The sequence below is a fragment of the Petaurus breviceps genome, unplaced genomic scaffold, assembly GCF_028583685.1.
Source record: "Petaurus breviceps papuanus isolate PSGF00001 unplaced genomic scaffold, PetGlider_PUasm1.0 90731, whole genome shotgun sequence".
NCBI lineage: Eukaryota > Metazoa > Chordata > Mammalia > Diprotodontia > Petauridae > Petaurus > Petaurus breviceps.
Window position 1 is genome coordinate 3324945 of NW_027187325.1, and position 22869 is coordinate 3347813.

The 22869-nt window shown below is 35.4% G+C and overlaps 1 long non-coding RNA gene across 1 annotated transcript in view; it reads left to right on the forward strand.

Moving 5' to 3' along the window:
* LOC138145202 (uncharacterized) overlaps positions 1–3621 on the forward strand; it is a 53802-nt gene extending 50181 nt beyond the window's left edge. The window contains exons 2-3 of the long non-coding RNA XR_011164143.1: positions 314–418; positions 3401–3621. This is a non-coding gene — a long non-coding RNA (uncharacterized lncRNA). The remainder of the gene's footprint in view (positions 1–313; positions 419–3400) is intronic.
* Positions 3622–22869: the final 19248 nt, after the last annotated feature.

Here is a 22869-nt window from a genome sequence, read left to right on the forward strand (position 1 = left end):
TTTATCTTCTCATCCCTCCCCTGAAAAAAATGGAGCTCCTTACTTTCCTACCTTCCCTGTATTTAACTACCTTGTATTCTTTTTACATAATTTATCATATATATGTGAATATAATATATATATACAGATATTCAATATCTATACTAAATATAATTTTATGTTTATTCTCTCTACAAATTACTATCTCATTAAAAATAACCCCATGATTAGCACTGTACCTAGCACATAGTTGGTGTTTAATAACTTTGTGTATGATTCTTTGATATATATTTCTCTGCATCTGTTTACCTTTTCTTGTTTGTTTTCTCTCAAGGTGTCTCTTAAAATCATTTCTTCCATGACTTTATGATTTAAAGTACTGTTCATCCCAGAGGTATATACATTGGAAAAGAGAAAATCTATAGAAAATAATGCATGAGTAAGTACTAGTGTGTGTGTGTGTGTGTGTGTGTGTGTGTGTAGATGAGTGATTTTAAGTATAATTACAAAAACTAGGAAGAAAACCAAAGTGTGATCAAATGATGGCCCATAGGAAGCCATCTGTGTGACTACTATGATTTCTCCTTCATCAAATTTTGCCTTGGTATGAAAAGGAATAAATGATTGTAGGAGACAACAGAATTAAACAGTCTTCAAATAGTTAAATATGTAATGAAAATGCAGTGCAATGTTGTTATGAAGGCAGTTTGGTTATCATCTTCTGTGCCTGTCTCGATAGAGACTTGAAGTAGGATGAGGAGGAAAAAGGAAAATCGTTAATTTCCTCTTCTGGCACCCACTTTTAAAATGTAGTCTTTGTGACCTGATTCAACCATAAGTTTTCTCTAACTTTCTGTTCACTAACCTTAAATTTACCCTTAAAACAAGCTTTCTCTCTGCTCTTGTGGGACAGAGGAATGATGAGTAAGGCCATATCATCCAACATTCCAGACTTATTCTAATGGTGCCTAATGCTGTTATAGCTCCTTTTAGCCAAAGTATTAGAAAGAAAACTGTGATCCTGTTAAATTGTGCAATAGGAAGTTTACCCAAAATCAATATTTTCTCTCAATTTAAATCAGATTCAAGCCAACCTGGCAGTTTCAGGGAACAGCGTTCTAACCCTGGTCTTTATATATCTCTGTTTTCCACAACCCTAAGACTATTCCTCCCTACTTCAAGTTCACTCTCCACAAATAAGCAACACAGATTTCCACAGCAGTTAAAACTATTGAATTTTTCTAGCTAACAGAAGTAATACAACTATTGAATTGAAAAATTCAGAAAATCAGTTTACAGAACAGAATAGACTTTGGAATCTGCTTATACTCAGGCAGTGTGGAAGGGGAGCCAACAGGAGACTGTAGGTCACAGTCTGATGCCAATTTGCCCCAGATTGAAAGTTGGTGACCACCAGGAACTCAGGCATTTACTCACTCCTTGGTTCCTTCTCAGATCTTATTCTGGCCACTGAAAGGGAAGAGCCTGCAGTTCCTAGGACTCCAGCAGTGCCGCAGCCTGCCGCACCTCAATCCTCTGCATCCAGTAACAGCCCAAGGCCGGAATCTAGATGGGTTTCCAGTCCCTAGACTCTGGGTTGTCACACAAATTATGGATGACCACCAATACTGTTATTCTCTCTACAAGGCAGATCTCTACCCTCATTTTGCCCTTTTGCCGTCACTCCTAGCTCATAATTCAGGGTAGTCTTAGTATACCCAGAGGGGGGAGAAAATTTCCTATCCAACTCCCAGAAACCCTCATACCTAGGCTTTGACAACTTCCTCTGCCTCTAGAAATCCACCTCCAAAAATACCTTACCTTAAGAAAAGATGATTATATACATATGCTAGATGAACTCTAAGGTCTTTTTGGATCTAAACCATACCCTCTTATGATTTCTCCATCTACAGTATTGCATAGTGATATAATAGCTAGCATTTATATACCACTTTAAGGTTTACAGAAGCTTTTATCTTATTATCTCATTTCATCCTCACAACTACTCTGTGAGGTCACTGCTATAATGATCATCATTTTAGGGAAGAAGAAACTGAGGCTGAGAGGGGTTAAGTCATTTAGCCAAGGTCACACAGCTAATAAAATTATGGGCTTGAGTTTTCCTGACTATGTCCAATAATCTATGCACTGTATATGGTTTTGTGAATTAGCAACTCCCTTAGGCTTTCTAATCACATGGTTTACTTTAATTCCTTCTTCACTTAAAAAAAGAGTGGAAAACATACAAAAAGTCTTAGGCTTGATAATTGTCTGACTTTTATTTTTCTAGAACTTTAATATATGAGTGAAGGAAAACATTCCAAACCCTGTTATGAGCTTCAATAAGTGTGTGTGTATACACACACACACACACACACACACACACACACACAAACATATATATATATATATATATATATATATATATATATATATATATATATTTCTTGGATAATTTTACTTGACACACCTCCTACAGTATATGTTGTATAGGTCTCTGTCCTATGTCCTGTTCTCTTTTCCTATAATTTCTTACTTAGTGATACCATGAAGTCCTATAGATTCAATTAACATCTCTCCATGGATGAATTCAAAACTTACATCCCCAAGATTTATCTTTCTTTTGAATCACAATATATATATCTTTAGGACTTCATCAGAAGTAGGGACTTAAATTCAGCAATGTCATTCTTCTTTTGTCTCTATAGCCATTTGCCTTGGAGAAAGTCATCCGCAGTATGGACCTAATGCATAGGCAGAGTAGATATCTATCAAGTCCTATCATTTTATAGCTGGGAAAATAAACACCTTCCCACTCTGCTTCTGCTGTGTCAACTAAAATCCTTCTTCTATTAATTTTATTATAATGAAAATCCCTTTAATATAGAAGTTAGATCTAGGAGAGATCACATAGTTTGTATTATCCTGTCACCTCATCTTAAAAATGAAGAGAATGAAGTTGAGATAAGTTAAATAACTTCCCTAAAGACATAATTATTCAATTAGAGAACTGGGACTAGAACCCAGGTGTGCTAGATCCTAGTTCTCTGCTCTTTATCTCGCAGGGCCTTTCTCATAGGGTGAGAGTGGGAGTAGACAAGTGAAAGAAAATGGCATAGAAAAAAAAGAAGAGAAGAAAGAATTAGAGAATTGCAAGAAAAATGGAAGACTTCTTTGAAGTGATGAAAAATAAAGAAAGCAACAAAAAATCATACACATAGTAATTACAATGTGAAGAGACAACCAAACTCTGCATTTAACAGTGGTCAATACTAATGCCATACTGTCAAAGTTAAAGGATATATTTTCCATTCTTCTTTACTGTGTTTACACTCTCCTGAAATGTCCCATCGTAGGGAAATTTGTTTGAATGTTTTGGAGGTAGTCTGTTGTATCAAAACAAATGTTTTTTTTTTTAAAGAAGAAAAACTGGCTCAGGATATAAATGACAGACTGGACCTCCTTCATAACTTCATCAAGGACCAGCCCTGGGTACCAATCAGCATTATGATAAGCAGCAGCTGTGGAAGAGCAGCTGTGTCATGAGACCCTGGCTGCAGTAATGGCCTGGAAAAGGACCAGTGAGCTCCATGCAGTTCATTTCTCTTTGCTAATGACCAATAAAACCTTGTAGATTGAAGGTGATTTTGATTCTGCTTGTTGTATTGTTTCCCCACTATCCCCATTTTAACATTTCATTTATTTATGATTAATTTCTCACTTGTTTATTTTGAAAATTTAACAGAATAGATGGATAAAAAATAAATGTGTTGACAAAATTTACAAAGCACCTACTCTGTGCAGTACACCAGCTACAGTAGATACTTAAAGATTTTTCTCTCTTTTTATGAAACAAACATAAAGGAAATCATTCTTGATATGTTTTAAACTGAAACAAAAGCTCCTTGAAATTTTAAACCCTGGAATTTAAGAGATGGTATATTGTTGATCTTATATAATCAATCAATCAATCAATCAATCAATGGCAACTTGTGTTTATCCTTTATTTTAGAAGAGCACCCATGACATCATGTGGTGATATCTTGATTTGAACATGTATTTAAGTGAGGCAGAGTTGCACAAAGTCATCAGCCTCACTCTTTCTTCCAAAGCCATCAAAGTCCAGAGGCAGGACAAATGTCAAAATAGTTGTTAATGGCAAAGGATGCAGTGGATGACCCTGGACTCTTTGATGTCTGACCAGGCTCTAAGAATTCCACAGCACTCACACCATCTTCACTGGCATTTGAACAAATTGTTCTCATCAGCCCATTTCACCCAGGGAATTCTTCACATGGTTGGGGTAGACATCCCCCTAACTCACTGATGAGGTTGAGACCTATTCATTACTCTCAACCTGGTTTAGCCCATCTGCTGAGATGGTTGACCAGGGTGTGGCCACTGTATACACTATAGCTTCTTGGAGCAAATCTGAAATGATCTTGGCAAGCCCTCACACTAGAGGTGCTGGTCATCACTGAACCCCACCCCCTCTACCTGTGCTACAGAAGATCTACTCACAAGCTTCTTAAATGCCATCTTCCAGTTCTTTTTTGTTTTTAGTTGAAGGATACCAGTGTAGCACTTGTAGCAGCAAGCACCCCAAGCGTCCTCAGGGTTTGCTGCCAATACAGGTTCTTGGATCTGCTTTGATAAAGGAAAGCAACTCAAAATGGGTTAACAAGCTTACTTTAATCAGTCAAACATGTATCGTTTACGTAGTTCAGGGGAAAAAGGTCAGCACCCTCAACTTCAAAGTATACAGGCAGAATTATCAGACAGAAACAGATCAAGTAGACAGATTTCCAAACTGTCCAACCATTACATCCATACCAAATCAACATCTGGGTTTCAACATCTGGGTTTTTCAAAGCCGGGGGCTCTGGACAACGGCTTCCCAGAATCCATATCAAATCACAGAACACTTCTCAAAGTGAGCCCCAAAACAAAGCTACACATCAGAACTTATATAGCCTTCTCCTGGCTCAGAGAATGTAACAACCTTCTGGACCCACTGGCCAATCAAGAAGTATCTACAGAAAAACAAGCCTCCACCCCAGGCTCCAGGTGCACTTTAGCCTAGGGGCAGGGAAGATCTTTAAAATTTACATTCCCATTACAGCACTTAAAGTATTTATCTATTAATTTGAATTCTTACTCCATGACTAGCCTATTTCCATATCGTCATGCATGTCTTCTATGGTGCCTTTTACAGGCAAGTAAGTCATTGTTATTAACATTCTGTAGCCCACTTATACCCTTAACAATCTACTGTAGTATAGATCAATTGTCATTTTGATTCTTATGAGGGTCAGTGTTTTGGAGCCCTGTCAATTATCTCCCAGGTACTGTTTTGAACAATGAAGAAACAAAAGTAGAATTGTGTGTGTGCATGTGTGTGTGAAGGCATATAGACTTATCTATATATCGATTACATATGCAGTGAAAACAAAGTAGTCTTTGGGGATTTATAAGGAGCTAGCAGCTGTGGGGATGAAGAAAGACCTTATAAAGAAGACACCATTTGAGATGACTATTGAAGGAAAGTAGGTTTACCAAGAGACAGAATCATAGGAGATAATCAGTGAGAAAGTAGAGACAGGAGACGAAGCTAATTTTTAAGAAATAAGAAGACAATATGCTTGGAGCTTGGAGAGCTGAGAAGGGAAAATTTTTAATAATAATGAATAAAGAATGTGTTAAGGCACTGTTATTGTCAGAAAAGACAGTCCACAAAGAGAGGTATAGCAAATTCCTTAGCGAGTTGTAAGTACATGGGTGTGTTATAAACTTTACAATTTCTTGAGTTTCTTCAATGTTACTTGTAGGTCCTGCTGAACAGGAAGTTCCAAGATGAGAGTCCATAGTTTGGTCTTGGATTCGCACATGACTTAAAAATTTTGAGTAAACATTTTGTTGTTCAGTTTTGTATAACTCTTCCTGAACCCACTGAGGTTTTCTTGGTAAAGATTCCAGAGTGGTTTACCATTTTCTTCTCTAGCTCATTTTACAGATAAGGAAACTGAGGTCAAAAGGATGAAGTTTTCCCAGGATCACATAGCTAGTAAGTGTCTGAGAACATATTTGAACTTCCTGACTTTAGGCCCGATGATCTATCTATTGTGCAACCTAGCTGCCTAATCATGTCTTTTACTTCCTTTAGACAGGCAATGTTGACGGTCTTCTCAGCGCTCTGACGAGGGTGTGGACTGACTCCCTCACTAAACTATACAATCAGTAGTAGCAATGGGCACTGTGTACATAAATCACCACAAACAACTTTAGACTGGTCCAGAAGACAAAATGGCGAACAGGATAACTTGGTAGTTCAATTTGAAGAGATGAATGTTTAAAAAAGAGGCAGAGGAATCCTTTAAAGGTTCATTACAATAGGACCTCAAGGAAAGAGAGTTACTTGAAGAGAGTTGTGAAATGAATGAGGCAACACATCAGGTTCACAGGCATCCAGGAGCATAGAAGTGAACTTTTTAGATACTTCAAGTTTAGTATTAGGGATGGGGAGGGAGACTTTAGGCTTATCTTTTAAAGCAATTTCAAAAGTAGTACCTAGGTTCTAGGAAATATTGAAGAAGAACAGCATTAGGGAGAGAAACGGTATCTCAGTATTTAAAACATTTTGCCTTAACACTGTGGTATTATTTTTTTGGATTAATGTGTTTTGCATTCTTTGGCTATTTAATTGTTTTTTTCCCAAATTATATGTACCTTCAAAAGATGTGCATATCCCTTACTAGTGGAATGGCAAACTTGTAATATGTTCTGTGGAGAGCAAGTTACTAGAGCGTAGTAAAACTCATAAAAAAAAATGAATTCTGTATCAAATAATTCCAAACAATAAATTAAGGAAAGAGAGTTATTTGGTCAAAGATTTTCATAGTATATCATTTATAATTATATTAACAAGATGAAAATTATTAAAACAAAATGGGGAGCAACCTAAATGTCCCAAAATAAGGACATTATTTAAAAAATTGTGGTATTCAATATATCACACTACAAAAAGGTCAAACTGGGTACATGATTTAGACATAAAGGGTGATAACATAATCAAATTAGGTGAGAAAGGAGTAGTTTACCTGTCAGATCTGTGAATAAGAGAAGAATTTATGACCAAACAAGAGATGGAGAGCATTGCAAGATATAAAATGGATAATTGTGATTATATTAAATGAAAAAAATGTTTTGCACAAATAAAACCAATGCAGCCAAGATTAGAAGGAAAGCAGAAAGCTAGGGGACATGTTTACAGCAAGTTTCTCTGATAAAGGCCTCATTTCTCAGATATATAAGTAACTGTAAAATGTATAAGGCTATAAGTCATTTCCCAATTGATAAATGGTAAAAGGGTTTGAACAGGCAGTTTCCAGATGAAGAAATCAAAGCTGTCTATAGTTATATAAAAATGCTCTGAATCACTATTGATTAGAAAAATGCAAATTTAAGCCACTCTGAGGTACCATCTCATACCTATCGGATTGGCTAATATGACAGAAAAGGATAATGATAAAAGAGAAGATGTAGAAAACCTGGGACACTAATGCACTGTTGGTGGAATTGTGAACTGATCCAACCATTCTGACAGAGGTGACAGAGTGAAGATTTGTACCAGATTCCAAGACAATTTCTATGGTACCACATTTTCCTACAATTGTGAATTTAGACTATGTCTAAAATTAGATCACTGAGAGAGAAGAAAAGAGAGAGAAAGACAAACAAGTAAAATAACTGACAGACAAATGCTTAGGCTTTGGCAGGCACCTGCTAACCCGTTTTTTTGGTGATTCATATGGGGGACAAAAGATGCTGCCAGATGAACCACAGAATGGGTTTGACATAGTAAGAGTTTAATAAATGATGAGTCTCACTGTACTAAGAAAGGCTGTCCATAAGAAATGCCACTAAATCTGTTTGTCGGGTTATATATGTAGCCTATTCATCATGGTAGGATCTGCCAGAGTTTATGTTGCAATGGCATAGCCTTCAGGAAGCCAGAATCACCTCCAATGTCAAAATGAGGCAGCACACTAGGACTTTGAAGGGGTTGAACAGATTAACTCTCTCTCTCTCTCTCTCTGTGTCTCTCTGTCTCTTCCATCATGCATATCTCTCTCTTTCTCTCTCCTTGCATTCATATCTACATTTGTATTTTCATCAATATCTATATCCATGATCTATATCTGTATTTATTTATATATGTATATACATATTTCAAGAAAAATATGCTAAATTGAACATGAATTATGAAATTTTAGATATGAATCTTGGAATCATTTTACCAAATTCCTTTATTTTATATATCTGGGAACTGAGACCAAAAAAAAAAAAAAACCTTTGTTCAAGGCCAGGATCAAAACCTAGAATTCAACTCGTTATAAAGAGTGCTCTTTCCAGTTATTGCTAAATATCTCCACTTGCCTTAAAAACTATTTCTTATCACATATATGTATATAGATATATGATGTATTTACAAAGAAAATATTATCATTCCTTTAATAATTTTAATGATAAGAATTATAGGCCAAAAGTGATTGACAGGGGAATATTTGTGCACACACACACATATATATGTATGTGTGTGTGTGACTTGTTCACCACAGTTCCTCAACAAATATTTGATTAACTTAAAATATGGAGTCTTATACCAGCTCTGTTGTTAATTCACGGCGTGACCTTAGACAAAGTGACTTAAACTTGATGAATATTTTCTTCTTTGTACATTAAGAGTGTTGGAATAAATGAACTCTAATGTTACTTTCTTACCCCGATTTATTCAATCTTCTAATTTTTAACTGCCCCCTCCCTCCTCTTTAGAACAGGGAAATGAAAATCACATCTCTTCTCAATATTGTTTTTATCTTTTTGACCTTCAGGAACACAAAATTCATGCTCATTGATGTCTTCTATTTTGGAAGAGCTCTTTACTTGGAAATGTGCCTTTTTCTTTACTGTGTTGCCTCCAAGATTCAAAGTATATACTAGTCAAAGTTCAAATGGTTTAATTTACAGCTCAGTTCCCTTTTGGATCTGTACTGTGTGATATTTAACAGATGCTTTGTGCATGAGTCAAAGATTTCCTCTCTTGTCTCTCTTTAACTTACAGAATTTTTATATTGCATTAAAAATTCTATGAATGCATTACAGGTATAATTTTTCTAATTGTTTTCAAGATTGTAGCTACATATTTCCTAGACTATAAACTTCATGAGGACATCGATTGATCTTATCTCAACTGCATACCTTTCCCAGGATGTGCACAATGTTCTGTATACAACTGATGCTTAACACATTTTTATGAGTTGAATTAAATTGAATTGTTCAACTGTACTCACATTGTGTGTGTGGTTTGTGTGTGTGTGAGCATGTGAGCATGTTGAAATGTTAGCACTAGCCTTTGGCCTATAGCTTTGAAATCTGGAACTAGCATTAAGAATAAAAATATTTTATTTTTAAATCATTAACAAGCTTTTAAAAATAAAATTCAATCTGTTCCCCCACCTCCATCACTGAGCAGAATAACTAAAACAAAGCAAAAAACAAAAATGAAAATGAAAACAAAGAATAAAAACCCTCAGTACAAAACTAAATTAATTTGCAAAAAAAATTCTACTTTAACTATGTACAAAAACTGTTTCTTTTTTAATATTAAGGACATCACATCTCTGTCAACGGCTGAGTGGAATATTTTATCTTCTTTCATTAGGTCTCGTGATTTATCTTTACATTAATCAGAGTTCTACGGTCATCCTCTGGTGTTTTTTTTTCTTCCTATTGTTCTTTGTTGTTCAGTTATTTCAGTCCTATCTGGTGCCTCATGACCTCATTTAGGGTTTTCTTGGCAATGCTACTAAAGTGGTTTGTCATTTCCTTCTTCAGCTCATTTAACAGATGATGAACTAAACTAACAGGGTTAAGTGACTTGCACAGGTTCACACAGCTAGTAAATGTCTGAGGCTAGACTTGAACTCAGGAAGTCTTCCTGACTTCAAGTCCAACACTTTATCCACGTCACCACTTAGCTGCTCTCTGAAGAGCTTTCGTTATTCTCTACTTTGTCACTTCCCTCTGCGCAGTTCATAGAAGTCTTCTTTGATTCTGTTGAAAATATTTCCTCATTAGTTTTGATGGAACAATATTCCATTTTATTTATATAACAGTTTCTTTACCCTTGCCCAATAGGACCATATACTCTTATTTTCCAATTTTTGACTAGAATAAATGAAATAATTTTGTATACATGGAATCTTTTTCTTCTTTCTTCAACTTATTTAGTGATGTATACTTAGTACTAATAAAGCTAAATGTAATGGTAGTGAGAATTTAATAACTTTCTGAATAAAATATCAAATTGCTTATCAGAATGCCTCAATCAATTCACAGCCCAGCAACAGTACACTAGGTTACTGTTAGTATCTGTTTATCCACATCTCTTTCAACATTTGTCATTTTCCTCTTTTGTCAATATCTGCCAATCTGGTAGGTGTGAGGGAGTACTTCAAAGTTGCATAATTTGCACATTTCTAAATATAAATAATTTAAACCATTTTCATATGATTGTTGTTAGCTGAGATTCCTCCCTTTGAAAATTGCCTCTTTGTACCCTTTCATCATTTATGTACTAGGGAATGGCTCTTAGTCTTCTAAGTTTGTATCAGTTTCTTATTTATGTTAATGAGATATGTTTATCTGTGAAACGTGATGTAAATATTTTTCACTTACCTCTTTCTCTTAAACATTTTTACTCTACTTACCCTGTCAACGTATTTTTAAAATGATATAATCAAAATTGTCCATTTTACCTTGTGTAATCTATAATCTGCTTTATTACTTGTTGAATCATGAGTGCTTCCTATGTCAATAAATGTGAAATGTATTTTTTCTTGCTATTTCTAATTTGTTGGTGATGTGACTGTAAAGCCAAGCACATGCAGCTCTCCAGAGAACTGCTGCTGTTCTGATCACATAATATAGTGAATATTATTGTATTCACAAATACACATAATGTTAAGGTTCTGATCACATAATGTAGTGAACTCTCTATTCAGTAATAAATTAAATCAAAGCATTCACAGAAACCAATGTACAACATTTGTAACAATATAACATAACAACTTATTAAAGTGGTCACGTATTCTTAAAAGATATCATTCAGTAAGTTACAATCTGGATCAATCAATATAATTTAGCCATCTAAATTCTTCTTTCATCATGATTGGAGACTGGCTTCCAATCAACCTTAAATCAATCATCCTTAAGGAACGATCATCCTTAAGGGGTACACAATACAAAGTACAAAGTTCTCTCACCCCTAGGTCATAGTAAATCATGGTCTTGTCAGTCAGAACTAAGTACCCAAGTAAAGGTCCTTTCATCTTGACTTGAGGCTGACTACCAAACACCATGGTTCCTGTTCCACGCACCCAGCTCTTGCCTGAATTCACCCAACCATCACCTGGATTTACAGGTAAGCAGCTCCCAGCTCCTGGTCCAGCTCCACATATCAAGCTTAGCACACAAATTGCCAGCACCATCAACAATTCACTTTCTGTTATGAAATCAACACAGACCAACAGACAGGACCTCTGTCTGAGAAATCAACACAAATCATCAGTAAAGTCAGTAAACATCAATAAACAACCATTAGTAAACATATTTTCACATTAATCATGTTGTATAGAACAATTAGAATGAATTGGAAGAAACGTGAGAAGGAAAACACAAAACAAAACAAGAGATCAAATAGTATGCTTCGATCTGCATTCAGAATCCATATTTCTTCCTCTTGATGTGGACGGCATTTTCAATCATGAGGCTTTTGGAGTTGTTTTAGGTCCTTGCATTTCTGATAAGAGCTGTCTGGTAGATAGACTTTGATAAAGTCCATCATTTCACAATGTGGTTTTGATTGTGTACCATGTTCTCCTGGTTCTGCTCACTTTGCTCAGCACCAATTCATGTAAGTTCTTTCAGATTTTTTCTGAAGTCTGCCTCTTCATTATTTTTTATAACATAATAGTACTCCATTACATTCATATACCAACACTTGTTCAGCCATTCCCTGATTGATGGGTATACCCTCACTTTCTAGTTCTTGGTTATCACAAAAAGAGCTGCTATAAGTATTTTTGCACATGTGGGTTTTTCCCCCATTTTTATGATCTCTTTAGGACACAGCCTGAGAAGTGGTATTACTAGGTCAAAGGGCATGCATAGTTTATAGCTCTTTAGGTAGAGTTCCAAATTGATCTTTAGAATAGTAGCAATATATTTTCTCTGGCAGCCTTCTCACAAAGGAACATTTATACAACCTTGTGGACTTCTCACAATGGAATATTCATATAAATTTTGCCACTTTCTTATGATTGCTCTGTTCTTCCTAGAACTTCCTTTTTAAGGCAATGTCCAGGCAAACCATGTCCAACTGTCCATTCTTCTCCAGGCTCCTCTCCTGACATTAAAGATCCTTTTTTTTTTTTCACCATTCTCCCATGGAAATAGTTTCTTCCTCTCTCTTATCTATTTATATTTGACACCCTTGTTTTATCTCTGATCTCATTGAATAGGTCATTGATCAGTTAATATAATAGGTAGTTTTGATTTAGGGATATATTATTTTCATATTCAGTAAAGGTCTGTTTATTGCTACAATTTAAAAATAACAAGTGTTTATTAAATACATACTACATGCCAGATAATGTACAAATCACTGAAGGTAAAAAGAAAGGCAAAATAAATCTTCACTCTTAAATATATTACAATCAAATGAAGGAAATGATATACAAACACTTATGTATACACAGTTAGGTGGAAAGAAAGAAAGAGAGAGAAAGAAAGAGGCAAAGGAAGGAAGGAAGGAAGAGAGAGAAAAAAAAGAGGAACTGTAGAAAATTTCAGAGAAATCATACTAGCATTTGGGGGGGGGTTCTGAAAGAATTTGGGTGATATTTGAAGGAAGCTAGTGAAACCAACTAGTATATATGAAGAGGCAGAGAATTGCAAATTTGGGAGTCAGTAAAAATGCACAGAGCTACTATGTAGAATGTCTTGTGTGAGGAAAAACAAAGAGGTCAGTGTCACTGGATTGAAGCATATGGCATATTGGGATGGGTTTGTGTGCAGAATTAAGGTATAAGAAGACAGAAATGTAGTAAGAGTTCTGGTGACAAAGAATTATAAATGACAGAGGCTTTTGTCTTTGATACTAGAGTTAATAGCAAGTCACTGGTGTTAATTGAATGGAGATGGGTTTGTGTGACATGATCAGACCTGCGTTTTAGGAAGGTTACTTCGATAGCTGGGTGCAGGATAGACTGCAGTGGGGAAAGACTTGAGACTGGGAAGATGACCAGAAGGCTATTCTCACAATCCAGGCATGAAGTGAGGGAGGGTCTGCACAAAGATGGTGGCAGTTTCACAGGAGTAAAGGGGACATTTTTATTCTGTTCTTTAGAAAGTCAGAGGATATTCACAAGTCAGATGTTCTCTCTTCTTACCACTGCTTTACAAGTTAGTCTCCCTCTCTTTCAAAAATGATGCTTTTGTAACTCACCATAACTGAAGTGTTTCTTTCAATTTTCAGGTTAGGTGAACTGTCAGGATCCTCTTCAATGTCTACTCCTGACTCAGTGTGAAATGTTATGTAATTGTGTGACGCCACTGCCCTTGCTTTATAACTGTACCCTTCCCTCATTTGGAGGCTTTGAACATGAAGTAACAAGGGAAATTTGTGATAGAACAGGGGACATCAAAGCAGAGTGGTGCAATGCTACATGTCCAAGAGATAACAGGATGTCAATGTCAACACACATGTGTGCATGTATTTATGCAGTAAGCATGTATCTATACAATATGCAGTATGCTACTTACCAAAGTAGTGGCAGAAGAATCTGCTTATGCATCCCCAAACCAGGAAAAACACAACTTGCTGGAGGTCTAGTTTGCATTACATACAGACTTCCACAACTTAAGCTGAGTTAAAATCTTGAGGCCTTAGTTTCTGGGTCTTTACCTGAACATTGCCCTTCTTAGAAGCTTGTGTCAGATATCCTGTGGATACTATGATGTTTATATTACTTTGTCAAATCAATCAAACCGCATTTCCTTAACCTCCTAGATTCAGATCAGTCTGAAGCCTGAGGATTGTTTTAATGTTGTCATGTTTTGGTAATCATGTTTTTTGTCCATATGCTGGGTAACTATTACATACAGTTTTGTAACACATTTATCTGTGATATCTAAACATATGTGTCCACTATGAAGAGTGGTTACTTCATTATGCCAAAGACATAGGACAAGGGGTCACTAAAACATAGCACATTTGAGAAGGATACAAGGTCTTGTTAGTATGATGGGATGTCCTGAGCTGTTATAATCCAGTAATGCACAAGTTATCCAAAAGAATCAACATCATTCAATAGAGAAATCTGTAATGGAGATCTTTGAAAACAATAGGGGTTGCACACCTCATTAATACTTCTGCAAGGCAGGGTCATATGGATAAGAAGGACCCTCCAGAGACATGTCATTTTTGCTGTGTCAAATCAGGATCAGTTGAATGGTTATGAATGTTACTTAGTGGCCATATATGCACATATATCTATATAATATTTGTTTTACATATATGTAAATATGTATACACATATACATAGATATACATGTATATACAAAATAAATGTAGAATATATTTCAATACAATTGCATATATGCACTACTAATAACTAGCATTTTTATAGTGCTTGAAACTTTGCAAACTGCTTTACATATAAAATTCCTATTGATCCTCACAACAACCCTGAGGGATAGGTGTGATGATTTCACCATTTTGTAAATGAGTCATCTGAGGCTGAGAAGTTAAATGACTTACCCAGGTTCACACAGATAATGAGTGCCTGGGCATGATTTGAACTCACTTCTTCCTGAAACCGATTCCAATTTTCTCTCCATCATTCCAATTAGTCACATCTATATCTCTAGTTGTTAGTCTTCTCCCCTAACTTAAATTATATATGTTTATATACAAACATATATGTCTGGATGCATGCATGTATGCATGTACATGTATGTTTATATTCTTTATCCTCCCAATAAATGTAAACTCTGATGGCTCTGACTTTTTGTCTCTATTTTTGTATTTTGCTTTTGTCTTTGTATCTCTAGCACTCAACTCAGTTGCTATACAGAGTAGCTACTTTATAAATATTTATAGAATATGAATTTGCAGACCTGTAATTTTCCCATTGTGAACACACTCATTCAAGGTATACATGACAGAATTTCTACAACTTGATACATAAGTATGTAAAGTTTCTTTAGCTGGAAAAAATCACCACCCTAAGATGGACCATATATGGGAAATCTAGCAAAAAGACAACAGATATCTGGTCTGTCACCAAGCACATCCTTTCTACATAGTAGGATTTGCTAAAGCGAGTCTTTCACTAGGAGGACCTTTGAAAAATTAGTCAGTTACCTCGCCAATTATGAGTCATCAGAACCAGTACAAAAGATATTATTGTTATCCAACAGACAATGAGCAGTCAAATATCCCAACAAACAGGCCGTTCTGGTGCTATGGCTCCCCACTTAGCCTCATTGTGATATTATCATATTTGTGAATAAGACTCCATAACATTCTTAGAATTTGTGAATAGCAATGAGGCACCCTAAAGCTTGAATACTATAAGCAAGAATTTCAGTTCAATGGAAGCATTGGTTATAAGTCTGAGAAGAGGGAGACAGCCTACTCTATCACTGGAAATTTACACACAGATAAAGTGAAACACCTGTCAGAATGATAAATGAGGTTTCTTGTTATCTCACTGTCTTTATCATTTCCCACTCAGATTCCCATCAAATACCCAGATTACATGGGGAAAGCAGGCAGAAGAATTGTCCAGCTCATTTTATTTCTGTTCAAGGAAGATGGGCAAAGATCTCCAGATATTTATGAACAGGATTGATTTCATTTTTATTTCAATAATCTTGGATTTTAGAGTAATTTCTTTATGCACATTATCTTAAACTTATTTCCCTGAGTTAAGGCCTGACTTTTTCTCCCTTTGCTTATGTTTGTATTTGGTTTTTGAGATTTTATATAGTGTCTTCCCTACAGAGACCTGAAAAGAATCATTTTGAAAAGATGAAGTTGGAAAGTAAAGTACTGTAAAAAGAAATGCCTGGATGTTCAATCATTAGCCAGAATAAGGCAGATTAAATGAATTTTTGGTGGACCTGGAAAAAGAGTTATGGGCCAATGAGTTGAAAAATTAATACAGCAAATACTCCAATTAATAAAAATTTACAGAATATGAATTTTTCCATTGTCTGAATACATTCTCTCAAGGTAGAGATGACAGAATTTCTACAACTTAATAAATAAGTATCTAAAGTTTCTCCAGTAATATCACATTTGAGAAGGATGCAAGGTTTTGTTAGCATGATGGAATCTCAAAAACAGTTATAATCCAGTAAATAACAAAATCCAGTTTCAAATTTTTAAAATAACTTTCAAAATTAGAACCAAATGTAGAGGTGATATCAGACCTACATAACTTTATATGTTATGAGGGACACATAACTCTCAGTTTTGGCAATTTTTTATCATACTTTTCTTCTCTGGGCTTCTGATTATCATCTATCATATGCAGGAATTAAAATGGATGATTTCTAAGTTTTCTTTCAGAGCTAACATTCTATGGCCTTATTTCTTTGAGAAAAAATGTTTTTCTTTATCTACAAGTTTTTTTTTAATTAATATGTTCCTCTTATTTCCCCCAAGTATTGTGCAAAAACAAAAGAACAAAAATTTAAAAAGGAAAAAATAAAAGCAAATATTTCAATATATTCCTATCTAGTCCATTTAAAAATTCTCATATTAATTATGTGAAGAATTTATGTATCTTCCTGCATGTTAATTTTATCACTCACTTCTCTGACAAGAGGTTTATGAAGTGTTTCATCTTCCTTCTTTGGAATCATGTTTCGGCATTTCATTGATCTTAGTCCTAATGTCTTTCAAAGTTGTTTTTCTCTACAGTGTTGCTACCATTAAATAAACTGTTCTAATTTTGCTCACTTTGCTCTGTATTAGTTCATAAAGGTCTTCCCACTTCTTTCTAAAATTTCCATTTCATCATTTCTTATGTCACAATAATATGCCATTACATTCATATACCACAATTTATTTAGCCATTCTCCAATAGGACACCACTTCTGTTATCAGTTGTTACTTGTATGAAAAGAAGTACTATTCATATTTTTATGCATATTCTTTTACTGTTTCTTTGATTTCTTTTTTTTTTTAAAGCAATCGGGGTTAAGTAACTTGCTCAAGGTTATAGGGCCAGTTATTTCTGGGTGTGGTGCTGAGTATCTGAGCCCGGATTTGATCCAGGTGATCCCGACACTAGCACAAGTGCTCTTACTCGCTGAGCCACCTGGCCGCCCCTAAGCAATTGGGGTTAAGTAACTTGCTCAAGGTTACATGGCCAGGTATTTCTGGGTGGGTGCTAAGTGTCTGAGCCCAGGATTCGATCTCCAGGTCTTCTCAACACTGGAGCTGATGCTCTTACTCGCTGTGCTACCTGGCCGCCCCTTCTTTGATTTCTTTAGGGCTATATGTCTAATATAACTCAATGAAAAAATAGGCACAGTTTCATAACTGTATGAGAATAGTTCCAAATTGTTTACCAGAATGACCAGAAAAATTCAGAGCCTAATAACCATGCACTAGGTACCTGTTTACCCACAGCACCTCCAACATTGTTATTTTCCTTGTCATCTGTACCAATCTGATTCGTAAGACATAGAACCTCAAAGTAGTTTAATTTTCATTTCTCTAATTAACAATGTTTTGTTCCATTTTTGATCTGATTTTTGATACCTTGGATTTCTTTTCCTTGGGAATCTTTCTTTCAATCTTTTGATCTTTTGTCTGTTAGGGAATGGCTCTTGGTCTTTTAAATTTAAATAATATATTGGAATAAGATTTTTATCATAAAAACAGTTGTAAGATTTTTCCCCAGTTACAAATTTCCTTTAAAATTTCACTATATTTTTCCCAAACCATTTACATTTAAATCAAATTATTCATTTTATCTTGTGTTATCCACCCCATCATGAGTTTTGACAATAACCATTTTCCTATTCATAGAACTGAAAGAAGTACTTTTTTCTTGTTCCTCTAATTAGTTTATGATGTGACCTTTTATATTTATCATGTATCTGCTTGATTTTTATCTTACTGTAAGATTTGAAGTGTTAGTCTCAATGTATTTTCCATCAGAGTGTTGTCTTATTTTGATATTTTGAAAAATCCTTTATTTCACTAAGTGGTTCTGTTTCATATTAGTACATATCAAAACCCCCTTGTTGTCTGGGTATATTAGGTAGTCTTTATAAGTTGCTATTCCAGGCTCCAAAAAATCATTTTCTCATAGCTGAAAGGATAAATGTCCATATTTATTCACTTAAGCTGGTCCTTGAAAAATAATTAAAGTCTATTACTAGGTCTGTCCTGGAAATCTTCTCAGTTGGGTAAGACCTGTCAGACGTTATTTTTTCACATGATAAATAGCCTTTGAAAACAAGGCCCTAATGAGAAAGTCTAAGTAGGACAAAAAACTCAAAAATAGTTAAACAAACTTCAATTAAATTCCTACACAATATTCTACTAAATCCTTGGATTTTGAAGGTTATGACATTTTTTGCACATATTGTCTTAGTCCTAAGTTGGCAAGTTTTCAAGTATATGTCTGCTCATAGCCTGTGTGTCAATAGTCAAAGGAACAATCTAGATAAAGTTAGGAAGATTTATCTACCAGAAGGTTACCACCAGGGGAGGAAGTCTTTGGGTATAGTAAAAACAAACAAAAAACCCCCAAACATCAAGGACAAATGAGAAAAATAAAAAAAACAACATATGTTCATGTTTAATGAAATATAGAATACTATGATCTATGTTTGTTAAGTGTGTGCTTAAGACATTGAATTCAAAGATGCTTAAAGTACCAAAATAGGCTAATCAAAACAAGAAAACAGTTATTTAATGAATTATTAGGTTTCTAAGGAAACTCCAAGGGAATCCATATTCCTTCAGAAAATACTTATGATATGACTGAGAAAAAAATGAATACATTTAAATATACTACACTAAGCAGCCATAGCTTCCCCATGGTTAGTCTCCAGACTTTTAACCCATCCTTGAAAAAAGGGAAATAAATAAACCATGGAATAAAAGAAAATATATTTTACCATCTGTTTCTGCCTAGAAGATTTTATAGTACCATTTATATAACCTTGCATCAATCTATATCTATTTACATATGTTGGTTGAATTAAAATAATTTGAATGCTTCTAGAGACCAGGTATAGAAATCATTGTGCTAAATATTGTCAATATTGTAATTAATCTATATGCTAGTCTTGCTTGTCCTGATTTCCTATTAGATTGCAGATGCCCATGAATCACTCAAATTATATAAATGTTTTTGCATAACACTTAATAACATTTATTTATTTTTTTTTATTAAGCAATCAGGGTTAAGTAACTTGCTCAAGGTTACATGGCCAGTTATTTCTGGGTGTGGTGCTAAGTATCTGAGCCCAGATTTGATCCCCAGGTCATCCCGACACTGGAGCTGGTGTTCTTACTCCCTGAGCCACCTGGCCACCCCTAAGCCATTGGGGTTAAATAACTTGCTCAAGTTTACACGGCCAGGTGTTTCTGGGTGGGTGCTAAGTGCCTGAACCCGGGATTCGATCTCCAAGTCATCCCAACACTGGAAACGGTGCTCTTACTCTCTGTGCTACCTGGACATCCCTAACATTTATTTTTTAACATTCATTATAACAGTTGTACATATATATATATATATTTATCATGTAACTTGGGCTGTCTTTTTGAGTATTCTAAGTTTGCATATTATGGAGCCCATTGTGTCACCTACCATGTGGATAAGGGTAGTCTATTCACATCATTAAAAAAGGTATGGACAAGTGGTTGCTCTTCCATTGTGCCATTTTTTTTGACTGAGCTATTTTCTGCCTCTCCTCCTTTTTGTACCCATTGTGCTTATCATGGCTCAAATTTCCTATCCAATGGAGATCATTTCTGGCACCTGAAATTGAGGACAAACTACACAAAAGAAACAAACACACTCATGCTCATTTCTCATAACAAGGGGTAAAAAGGAGGTAAGCAGAGAAAGGAAGTCATTCTCCCTCAATGGTTTCATTCATGACTTCCTGGCTTGCTGGCTTCTTTCCTTTTTTCCTTCCTTCATTCCTTCCTTCCTTCCTTCCCTCCTCCCCCCCGCCCCGCCCCCAGCTTCCTTTCATTGCATATAGATTTAGGTGTGGAAGTGATTTCACAATCCATTCAATCAAGCTGCTTTATTTCATATACACAATGACTAAAGCCCAGAGGAATATAATAAAGTGCCTTGAACATTTAAATATCAGAATTTGGATTTCATTCTTTTCTCTATCTATGTGTCTCTATGCATCTGTCTGCCTCTCTGTCTCTGTTTCTCTGTGTCTCTCTCTCTCGGGTCTTTGCTTACCTCTCTGTCTCTCTGCCTGCTTTATCTTGTTTCTTTCTCTCTTCCTCCCTATATTCCTTTCTTTCTATCTCTCCATTGGTTTCTGGATTTGTTTCTATATACCTATTGCTCTACCTCTCTTTCTATCTGTCTTTGTCTTTCTCTTTTTGTCTCTGTCTTTGTGTTTTTCTCTGTCTCTCTTTCTCTCTTGTAAGGATTCTGAACATACCTATAAGGTAAACCCTTTAGATTATCTACCTTTTATCTGCCTGTCTGTTGCTCTGTCTGTCTACATCAAGGTGGGGGGGAGGGGAGGAGGAACCTTCACCCTTGAAGGCACATGTAGCCTTCTAGGTCCTTGGGTGCAGCCTTTTGACTGAGTCCAAGTCTTACAGAACTAATCCTTCTACCATGTTGCCCCGATAATAAGACCTATCCCGAAAATAAGCCCTCCCCTGAAAATAAGCCCTCTGGTGTTTTTCTGTCCAAAAAAATAATAAGACAGTGTCTTATTATTGGGGAAACACGGTAGTAAGAGGATTTTTTCTGTGACATTTGAAATCAGTGAAAGAACCATACTTGAGGACCTAGAGAGCCACATATGACCTCAAGGCCACAGGTTCCTCAGCCCTGGTCTACCTAATCTACATGTCTAGTTAAGATTTATGCCTTCTGTCCTCGCATTATGATTGTGGGGCAAAGATACAATAGGACATTAAAACATTTCATTGACTTTGAGACACTGAAGTTGATCGGCATAGAATCTATTAGGTATTATCCACAATGAAGGAAAGAGAATCTCCTTCATACCATTTACATCGTTGCTCCTTTTTTGTTTTCTCCCAATTAATGTAACCTTTTATGGGGTTCAAGGAGTAACTTATTAATGAGGGGAATTCTCTCTGGTACTCAATTTCAACTAATTTATTGAAAAGACAGAAAATTAGCTTCCCTTAGCACTGTTATAAAAGAGTAATAATGACAGCAAGAAAGAAAGCACTCAAGATTAAGAAAGAGTCACCCAGGTTCTATTCTTTGATGTTGCTTAGAAAATGTGGTTCCTTACTCCTCAATAAAAATTCTTTATTCCATAGGGGAGTCACCTTCTTGCTCTCCCACAGGACATTTTTTTTATTATTTTTTCTAACCTCTTTCATTACATTCACTGCCATTCCCCTCCTTTAATACATCAGCCATTTAGTCATTGTATTATTCCATTCAATATCTACTATATGAAAGGCAGTCTTCCTATCCATCCTAAAAGGTCCAGTTGAAATCCTATTTCCTCCAGTCTTCCCACCATTAATCTTGCCTTTGTCTGAACTACTGTAACACCTATCATGTGCGCCACTTATGGGAAGTACTTAATTATGTAATACTTTGCACCCCAGTTCTTCATTTTGTTGTTTTGCAAATCTTATCTCAAAAAAAACAACAACAATAATCTACTCACTTTAGGAAGAGTAATTATTATATTTTATTTTATTTTTTAAGCAATTGGGGTTAATTAACTTGCTGAAGGTTACATAGCTAGTTGTTTCTGGGTGGGTGCTAAGTGTCTGAACCTGGGATTCGATCTCCAGGTCATCCTGACACTGGAGCTGGTGCTCTTACTCACTCTGCTACCTGGCTGCCCCAACAGTAATTATTTTTTTCTCCTTTTGTCATATTATCCCTCATACCTAGCAAACACTAGTACTTAGTACACAGCAAATACTATTTAATTTTTTTAGTATTTTTGCTAACTCATTTATTAGAAATAACATTGTAGATGAATATAAACAAATAAAACTACTAAGTGATCATTTACATTTAAAGTACAGACATACCTCAGAGATATTGCAGATTTGGTTCCACACTATCACAATAAAATGAATAGAACAATAAAGCAAGTCACATAATTTTTTTTGGTTTCTCAGTGAATACAAAACTTATGTTTATACTATACTGTATTCTATTAAGTATGTAATTGTGTTATATCTAAAAATGTAAACAACTTTAAAATACTTTTTTGCTAAAAATGCTATCATCTGAGTCTTCAATAAGTAGTATTTTTTTTTCTGGAGAAGGGTCTTGCCTTGGTTTTGATGACTCCTGGCTATTCATGGTAATGGTTGCTAAGGGTTGGGGTGGCTATGTCAATTTCTTAAAATCAGACAACAATACAGTTGGCCCCATAGATTGACTGTTCCTTTCACTTGAACACTTAGAAGGCATTGTAGGGTTGTGGACCTAATTAATTGGCCTAATTTCAATGTTGTTCTGTTTCAGGGAACACGGACATATAAGGAGAGAGAGAGGGCAGACAGAGAGACAGAGACAGAGACAGAGA